General features: G+C 40.6%; 1 long non-coding RNA gene across 4 annotated transcripts; it reads right to left on the bottom strand.

Moving 5' to 3' along the window:
- Nucleotides 1-394: 394 nt before the first annotated feature.
- Nucleotides 395-6,497, bottom strand: LOC120718100. Of its 4 annotated transcripts, none has more exons than XR_005692376.1 (7): nt 6,456-6,497; nt 2,733-2,912; nt 2,349-2,561; nt 1,703-1,857; nt 1,342-1,450; nt 1,115-1,236; nt 395-972 (listed from the first exon to the last, which is right to left on the bottom strand). It is a non-coding gene; the product is annotated as an uncharacterized LOC120718100 (long non-coding RNA). The 4 variants fall into 4 exon arrangements; XR_005692377.1 differs by having other exon boundaries at nt 2,733-2,907; nt 6,456-6,470; XR_005692378.1 differs by lacking the exon at nt 6,456-6,497 and having other exon boundaries at nt 1,703-1,852; nt 2,733-3,008.
- Nucleotides 6,498-9,509: the final 3,012 nt, after the last annotated feature.

The raw sequence follows: 9,509 nt of genomic DNA, 5'->3' as shown, positions 1-9,509 counted from the left end.
CTTCTGTACAGTTAGAGTCACCGTCTCTATTTCAGAATAATTAATATGTGGAAAACACTAAAAGTTGATTGTCTTCCAATATTCTAACATAATTAAAAAACTTTGACTTTGTAAGTACATATTATTAGTCCTAATGCCAGCATGATTCTTCATAACTCCTGCTTTGAAATACTGAACTTTAAAATTTACTTGATGAAAGATAATTTACAGTGGCACTCTGTCAGGATAATTCTGACTATAAGATCACTGTATTAATCTGAATCCTTCTGAAATGTGCTGTGAATGAATGCTGATGCAACTCACTGTGGGAAAGCTGTTAATAAAAGGAATCTGTGACACATGCAACACATTCACAGAGGAAGAGGACACAAAGGGAGGACACGCAGAGGCTGTGTTAAAGTCAGAAATCCAAATCTTTAGTCAAAAACAGGCGGCGGTTACAAACAGGAAGACAAGCAGTCCATCAAACAGTCTACAGGGTCAAACATACAGAGAATTCAAACAGCAGTAAAAAATAACTGGACTCTGAAAAACATAAAGCAATGTGTGACGCAATAAAAGGAAGCAGCGCAGTATATTCACTGAATTATCATCAATTACAAAAGAGAAAAAGAGAAAAGGAGAAAAACGATGATTTCTAAGAAAATAAACCTTGATGGAAACATACAGAATGTAAACTGTGTGAGTTTGGTGAACTTTGTTAGTAACAAATGAGTTAAAAAAAAAAAGAGAGAGACAAAAACTCAGTATTCATTAATAATTAGAAAGCATCTAAACATTCTGGTCATGGATTTTTACAGTCTTAGTTCCGCTCGCTGTCATCATTATAATCATCATGATCAATGGCGAGGTCCTGAGGTGGGCGGGGCTGTCTCTGGTGATGTCACCATGAAGGAACAGCATCTGGCACGTGTTGGTGAAACATCCCAGTACACTGGTGTAGTTTCCTCTCCAGCTGTTTGACATGTGACACTTGAACATTAAGGGGAAGAAGAAGAAACAGTGTTAGGTCAGGTGACCACATGGTTTCTAAAGTAACTGACAGGAAGTAACCAGGCTGTTAGAAATGGATGGCATGTGTTTAGAGTTACTGGAGTTGGGTAACTCTACTTACCAAAAGCAGCAGCACACAGATGAAGGATCAGATGCTGAATGTTGCAGGAACATGCTCATGTGTGGTGGTCATTCAGTGCTGCTCCGGCAGGTTAGACAGTCCAAGACTGATATGCTGCCCATCTGAGAGTTTGAAAACACACATGCAAAGATTTATTTTGTGTTACAGTCAAAGTTGGATGTTCATTTTTGTCGTTTAAAAATGTTTGTGTATTTGAAAGCACTAACATTTAAGGATGACTTGGATCGTCTCCTTTAAAGGGGAGACAAGTGTATCCACTGATCCACGTCACTTTACCTGGATGATGACTCCTCTCCCCCTCACTCAGAAACACTCCTAATATAACCAAGCAAATAAATAATATTGAAGATTTACTTACATCATTACAAAAACATCAAAAACATCTCCCTTTGATTCTATTTCTCCATTCCTGCTGAACATCAGGCAACAAATATCTCAATAAATCACAGTAAAATGTAAAGCACATATTTTCTCTGCTTTGTCTAACCTCTGCAGAGCCTCTGTCAAGAAAAACATATCTGTAAGCATAAAACAAATATACATTTCATAACACGTCACTGGACAAACCTCGGTCAGTTGATTTCCTCTGTGCAGTGCAGACGAGCATCAGTCAGCAAGTCAAGGTGGTGAGATGGACTGGTGTCCTTTGTGACTCTCTTCTGAGGAAACACCACCGTTTTTCCACACCGTCACCATCTGTGAGCACAAACTGCCGCTCTGCTCTGCCAGCATGTAGGAAATCACATATCACACACACAGGGGTGAAGAAACATCAGAGCTCAACTTTGGATACTTTAGATCTAAACAGATCAAACTAGCTCTTAGCTTCAACAATCAGTGAGCAGACAAACAATGATACCAAACTGATTCTGTATGAATACAATATGGTATTTTCAATACAGGTGTCAAATTAATTTATTAAAACTAATACAGATATATGTATATATATTTTTTTGATAAATTAGTTTGCTAAATTATAAGAATATATATATATTTTTTTTTCATTTAACAATTGCAACTGAAATAAATTAAATATTGAACAAAAATATATTGTCACATTCTGAGCATGCTCAGCATGCTGACAGACGTGAAGTTGCTACAGATTTTAAAAAGTAATAATTATAGGGAAGAAACTTCTCTTTTTCATCCGTTTAATCAAACATTTGATGCCTCAGCTGTCTCAGTCCTATAGCGTTCTGCAACTACAACTAACCTGAGGCTTGGATTTGGCTGCAGGTGCCCCTGTACATCCTTCTCAGCAGCACACATGTGGGTACCATTTAATCACACTTCTTCCTGAGCTTTGCTTCATCACAAGACCAAAGGTGGCATCCCGTGTCACAGTCTTCTCATCATCCAGAAGAAACATTTGAAGAAACATCATGGAGAGAAACATTTACGTGCCTCCTGGTTTTGTTTTCTGATCCTGCAAAAAGACCGAGGACAACAAAGCCCAAAATTGATGATTCTCCTATCAGGGATCAGTAGCGTGTATTAACCTGTGGTATAAGCAGCAGTCACTGAAATATTACTGTTTCAGATAAGAAATCTAGCACATAAAAGCCAGGGTGGGAGGGATCTCTGCAAACTGACTTACCTCTGCAAGTGTGAAGCTCAACAAAAATCTGACTCTCCAGTCACAGACAAACAAAAACTCCAGCTGGGAGATAGAAAACGCTGTCTGGGTCCTGCTGGATGTTGCTGGTCAGAGTCCCACATTAGCAGAGTGCTTCATGGTCCCACTGACCCATGTGGACAGCGACTGTGGAGAACTGTTCTGGAAAACAGAAAAGAGAATTAAAATAACAAAAAGCCAAACAGGATTTCCACAAAGACTCTCTTGGAATCAGCAATCAAAAAAAAAAAAAAACACTGGTTCATATTTCAATTAAATATGAACAGGTTCCTTAAATGTAAACAGTTCAGATCTGATTTAATGTAATTTCCTTCACACAGCACATTCGTCCAGGCTGACAGGTAAACATAGAATTAATCTCAGGTAACATGACTCATAGTAGAGATTCAGTAAGAAAGATTGCAGGCTCTAATATTATTACCACACAATCCAAGGACACACCAACAGCTCAGATTTGTAGAACTATTTAAACAAATGTCTTCTGAATATTCAGTTCATGTTCACAGTGGGAGGGGGGGTGTCATGGAATTTTTAAAATAAAGTCTGCAACACAGAAAGAGCTGTGATCAAGCTATTTATTACTGCGCCAACACACATCAAACATCACAGTTCAGTCATGTCAGCGCTGCCACAGAAGTGGTGCACCTCCTCCTTTATGCATTCCAAGGAAGAGGGAGGAAGTTACAAACTGATCCTACCACACTTCACGTGTCTCGCTATGAAACCTAACGGATCAATGGTTAAGCTGTTTTGTGCCCTTGGCCTTATCACCACCTGTAAAGGGAGTTGTTTTCTCAAACTGCTGACGCTGAAGTAAGTTCATCTAGTTTTAGAAACTTTCACTGAACAGTCTATAACAATGTCACATAAGCACTTAAATACTTTAAATGAGAATAACAGAAAATTTATTTTACAGAGGCTAGAGCCTGTCCCAGTAGTCATAGGTAGAGCACACCTGGACAGGTCACCAGTCTGTCAGAGGACTAACACAGAGACAGACATCAGAGTAACAAATCTATTTAAAATTAATGTAAGTTTGCTGCAGCTGTATGTATGAACATGTGTTTCTGTGCTCACAGTCCACCTCTCAGGAACCTGCAGTTCACTTTTAGTCAACTTTAAACAGAGCTCACAAAAGGCTGATGTGGCTGGATCAGTAGTCTGATTTAAGTACGATACCTTTGGCCAGGGATTAATCTGGTGCATCGCTTCACTGCAGTCTTATGTATTTTCCCCACACCTAAATTAAAAAAATACTGATATATACAAATAACAGCTTCAGCTGATGCAGCCTGACTCAATCCTAGATGCTCAGCACACAGAGACACAGAGGTACTATTTAAAGTTTAGTGATAACCTGAGTCACTGATCATTTGCAGTATTACAGTGTCTGGCAGTCTCTGCATGATGTCCACGTCACTGTAAATTTCTAGCTGACTCTCAGGTGTGACAGGTGTGCCAGCAGGAAAGAATAATAATAACCTGCATCCTGAGGTTTGTCATGCAGGATTAAAGGAGCCAGGCTTTGTTCACACAGCTAGGATTGTATTTTACACTGACCCTGGGTCATTATACAGGGAGTGCAGAATTATTAGGCAAGTTGTATTTTTGAGGAATAATTTTATCATTGAACAACAACCATGTTCTCAATGAACCCAAAAAACTCATTAATATCAAAGCTGAATGTTTTTGGAAGTAGTTTTTAGTTTGTTTTTAGTTTTAGTTATTTTAGGGGATATTTCAGTCTGCCCCAGGGCAGCTGTGGCTACAACTGTAGCTTGCCTCCACCAGTGTGGTGAATGTGAGAGTGAAGAATAGTGGCATTGTAAAGCGCTTTGGGTGCCTTGAAAAGCGCTATATAAATCCAATCCATTATTATTATTATTATTATCTGTGTGTGCAGGTGACTATTACTGTGCATAATATTAGGCAACTAACAAAAAACAAATATATACCCATTTCAATTATTTATTTTTACCAGTGAAACCAATATAACATCTCCACATTCACAAATATACATTTCTGACATTCAAAACAAAACAAAAACAAATCAGCGACCAATATAGCCACCTTTCTTTGCAAGGACACTCAAAAGCCTGCCATCCATGGATTCTGTCAGTGTTTTGATCTGTTCACCTCAACATTGCGTGCAGCAGCAACCACAGCCTCCCAGACACTGTTCAGAGAGGTGTACTGTTTTCCCTCCTTGTAAATCTCCATCTGATGATGGACCACAGGTTCTCAATGGGGTTCAGATCAGGTGAACAAGGAGGCCATGTCATTAGTTTTTCTTCTTTTATACCCTTTCTTGCCAGCCACGCTGTGGAGTACTTGGACGCGTGTGATGGAGCATTGTCCTGCATGAAAATCATGTTTTTCTTGAAGGATGCAGACTTCTTCCTGTACCACTGCTTGAAGAAGGTGTCTTCCAGAAACTGGCAGTAGGACTGGGAGTTGAGCTTGACTCCATCCTCAACCCGAAAAGGCCCCACAAGCTCATCTTTGATGATACCAGCCCAAACCAGTACTCCACCTCCACCTTGCTGGCGTCTGAGTCGGACTGGAGCTCTCTGCCCTTTACCAATCCAGCCACGGGCCCATCCATCTGGCCCATCAAGACTCACTCTCATTTCATCAGTCCATAAAACCTTAGAAAAACCAGTCTTGAGATATTTCTTGGCCCAGTCTTGACGTTTCAGCTTGTGTGTCTTGTTCAGTGGTGGTCGTCTTTCAGCCTTTCTTACCTTGGCCATGTCTCTGAGTATTGCACACCTTGTGCTTTTGGGCACTCCAGTGATGTTGCAGCTCTGAAATATGGCCAAACTGGTGGCAAGTGGCATCTTGGCAGCTGCACGCTTGACTTTTCTCAGTTCATGGGCAGTTATTTTGCGCCTTGGTTGTTCCACACGCTTCTTGCGACCCTGTTGACTATTTTGAATGAAACGCTTGATTGTTCGATGATCACGCTTCAGAAGCTTTGCAATTTTGAGACTGCTGCATCCCTCTGCAAGATATCTCACTATTTTTGACTTTTCTGAGCCTGTCAAGTCCTTCTTTTGACCCATTTTGCCAAAGGAAAGGACGTTGCCTAATAATTATGCACACCTGATATAGGGTGTTGATGTCATTAGACCACACCCCTTCTCATTACAGAGATGCACATCACCTAATATGCTTAATTGGTAGTAGGCTTTCGAGCCTATACAGCTTGGAGTAAGACAACATGCATGAAGAGGATGATGTGGACAAAATACTCATTTGCCTAATAATTCTGCACTCCCTTGTACGTATCATACAGTTTAAAGGAAGCACTGAAACTTGCACATATTTATTATAGATGCACTGAAGCTAATCGAGATATTTGCTGTCAGTCTGTGGCTGCGATTAGACACTTTACTGAAAACTTTATTAACTAGTAACTTCATCAGTCATGACAGAAGCTAATATTTCTGTGCTAACATCGTTTAAACAGTAACAGCTTTACTCCAATATAAGCTAACGTTTACACCGTAACTTTAAGCTAGCACCATAAAGACGGTAAAACACGTAATAACATCTACAAATGCATCTTAAAGCTGTTATATTAGCACTCGGTGTATTACTAACATAACCACATTAACATTACTGACACTCGCTGACTTTTAATGGTCATTCTATAAATGCTGTCCGTTTAAATGGTCTTACCTGTACACACTGCATATCCACCGGATTCCAGCCAGAGTGGATTCTGGAGTCTTCCACGCTCCTGTTAGTGATCCTCCATCTGGATGGATGAGAACAACCTTCTGAACAATCTAGCAGGAGATGGCCCATATCTATGGGACTGATTTGTGCTAATAACGCCCATTGTATGGACTGATAACAGCCGAAGCGGGTGAATAAAGTCACCCAGTCGCTAGCTGTGCCATTACCCAACATACATCATTCCCTCAATAAATGCAATAAACGATACAAAAGCATCATTCTACCTGTTTTTCAGGTAGTTGTTTACATTATATAATTTATTGTGTTCAGTATACGTCACTACGATGTGATTTCGGAAATATATAAATATACGGACAACAGGCTCTTCCGCGGCAATCTCTTGTCGTCAATAAGCAACGTTAAGGGAGCTCTATAGTATTCAATGAGAGGACCCTGCACGTCAATTCTCGACGCGAGGGGGGTACCCTGCGCGTCGATAAGTGAAGCAGAGGGAGCCTGACCATGCGTCACACATTTGACGAGTTGGGAGTGAGAACCTGTTGCTCAGAGAGAGATACTCTTGTCTAAATTAGAGGCATTTTCACTATGCCCTTCGCTACAAGTGAAAAACCTGGGTGTTATTTTCGACTCTGAGCTTGGTTTTATCCCACATACTAAACATGTAACCAAAACTGGATTTTATCATCTAAAAAATATAGACAGAGTCCGCCCTATTCTCTCTCAGGCCAACATGGAGATGTTGATGCATGCTTTTATTACCAGTCGCATTGATTACTGTAATGCCCTGCTCTCTGGTCTTCCCAAAAAGAATATTTCTCCTTTACAACTTTTATAAAACTCGGCAGCTCGTGTGCTGACGAAGACCAGAGGGCGGGCCCACATTACACCGGTTTTAGAATCGCTGCACTGGCTCCCCGTGTGTTTCAGGATCGATTTTAAAGTTCTTTTATTGGTTTTTAAATGTCTTAATGGTCTTGGGCCTTCTTATCTTTCAGATCTGCTTCTATCATATGAACCCTCACGGACCCTGAGGTCCTCTGGTACTGGCCTTTTGATCGTTCCTAAAGTCAGGACACATACTCACGGAGAGGCAGCTTTTCAGTGGTATGGTCCTCGTCTGTGGAACAGCCTGCCGGAGGAGCTCAGGGCCGCAGAGAACGTACATGTTTTTAAGAACAGGCTCAAGACCCACCTTTTTAATTTAGCTTTTACTTAATGTTTATTTATTCTATGTTATCCTGTTATTCTATTTATATTATTAAATTAGGTCCTACATAGTCAAAGGAGCTTGCAAAGAAAAGCGTCTGGACTTCTTTAAGTTGCTTGAAGACGTTTCACCTCTCATCCGAGAAGCTTCTTCAGTTCTAAGGTCAAATGGTGGAGAGTCCCAGATATAAACCTAGTGGGAGTGACCCCCCACAGAGGGACAAAAGGACCCCCTGATGATCCTCTAATCGCCTGAGCCAAGGTGTGAAACTGGGTGTGGGTCCCAATCAGCCAGGGTTTCGGGTGAGTTCATTGTGAAACCTGGCCCCACCTTATCATGCGAATTCCTGAGGTCAGATGGCCCAGGAGGGGTGTATGTATCCATGACCGCTTATGTTAATGAGAGGATTGGGAGTGAATTGGAGGGCGGGATGGGGTGGGGCGGGGCGGGGCGGGCTGCTTTTAACCATGTAAAGCACTGTGTGCTACATTCTGTATAAAAAGTGCTTTATAAATAAAGATTGATTGATTGATTAAAAAAAAAGTTTACTTTTGTCATTTTGAATTTTTGTAATCACCTTGTCCTTTTTGGGGTATAATAAAACCCATTTTTTTGGAAGATTACATTTGTGCCTGTGTGTTCCTGGCAGCTTGGTTCATGATAGCCTGCATTTGGGTCCTGGTTCATTCCTCCACATGGCTCACTCTGCTAGCCGTGACAAAACTGGCCTCATGCTTAAAGCAGGGATACCTGGTCTCAAAATTATATATTATGTAATTTAACAAGGTTTTTTCATTTCAGTAGGCTGAATAAAACACTCATGAGCCATGTCACTGGGTAGCATGTGCTCTGCACAGAGTTTACACACGCTGCACATATGTATTCTGTTTTTTCTTTTTTTATCTTCTTGTATATTTTCCCGCATGATCCTCAGTATTTCATGCAAAGCTCACAACCAGAACAGGTGAAGTAAACAACCATAAAAAGAACATTTTACTTGAGAAAAAGACATGCTGTTTAAACGGTCACAGTCAAAGAGTCACATTATGTTTTCCCAAGGTAAAACAAATCCAACAAAGCAACTTCTAACATGCAAAAACCAAATAGGTCTTCCACTCCACAATTAGACATGAAAATGCTTTATTCTCCATTTACCAAGTTAAAAAACAAATCCAACAAGGCTGCTTCTAACGAACAAAATTTACTTTTTAGATCATTGTCTAAAAAAAACAAGTAGGTCTTCCTTTATTAAGGCTTCTCTGTAGTAGGATACAGCAACATTTAATAATTGGATCCTCCGTCAATAAAAATAATTCCTGTTTGAAAAAAGCACACTAAAAACCGAAATAGACACTTGATAAAAGAGATAAAATGTTGAAACCTAAGTAAACACACCCACTAGGTGGAGACAGGTGTGGGAGTTACGTGCACGAGCAAAGCTGGCAGTTATATTTTTCTCACTACAGTTACTGGACTCATCTCAAAGAGAGACGAGGCAGCCTACGAAGAGAAAGTCCTGCAGGTGGCAGCCTGCTGTTCAGAAAGCCACCTGGCACTGAACACCAAGAAAATCAAGGAGATCCTTGTATATTCAGGAGGCACAGCACTAGGGATGGGTATCGTTTAGGTTTTATCCGATACCGGTGCCAAACTGGTACTTTTGAAATGGTGCCGGTGCTTAAACGGTGCTCAAACCGGTGCTTAAAGAATGGAGAACACAAAACTGGTCCAAAAACCTCTCATGTTCGGCTGTTTTTTTGTAAAAAGATAACAATGTTAGCCTTTTCTGCAGCTATGGGGCATATATGGTATCACTCTTGGTTGGA

Source organism: Simochromis diagramma, unplaced genomic scaffold, assembly GCF_900408965.1.
Source record: "Simochromis diagramma unplaced genomic scaffold, fSimDia1.1 OVJJ01000024.1, whole genome shotgun sequence".
In the NCBI taxonomy this organism is placed as follows: domain Eukaryota; kingdom Metazoa; phylum Chordata; class Actinopteri; order Cichliformes; family Cichlidae; genus Simochromis; species Simochromis diagramma.
The sequence above is the reverse complement of the archived record's forward strand: the minus strand, read 5'-3'. Positions and strand labels throughout refer to the sequence as shown.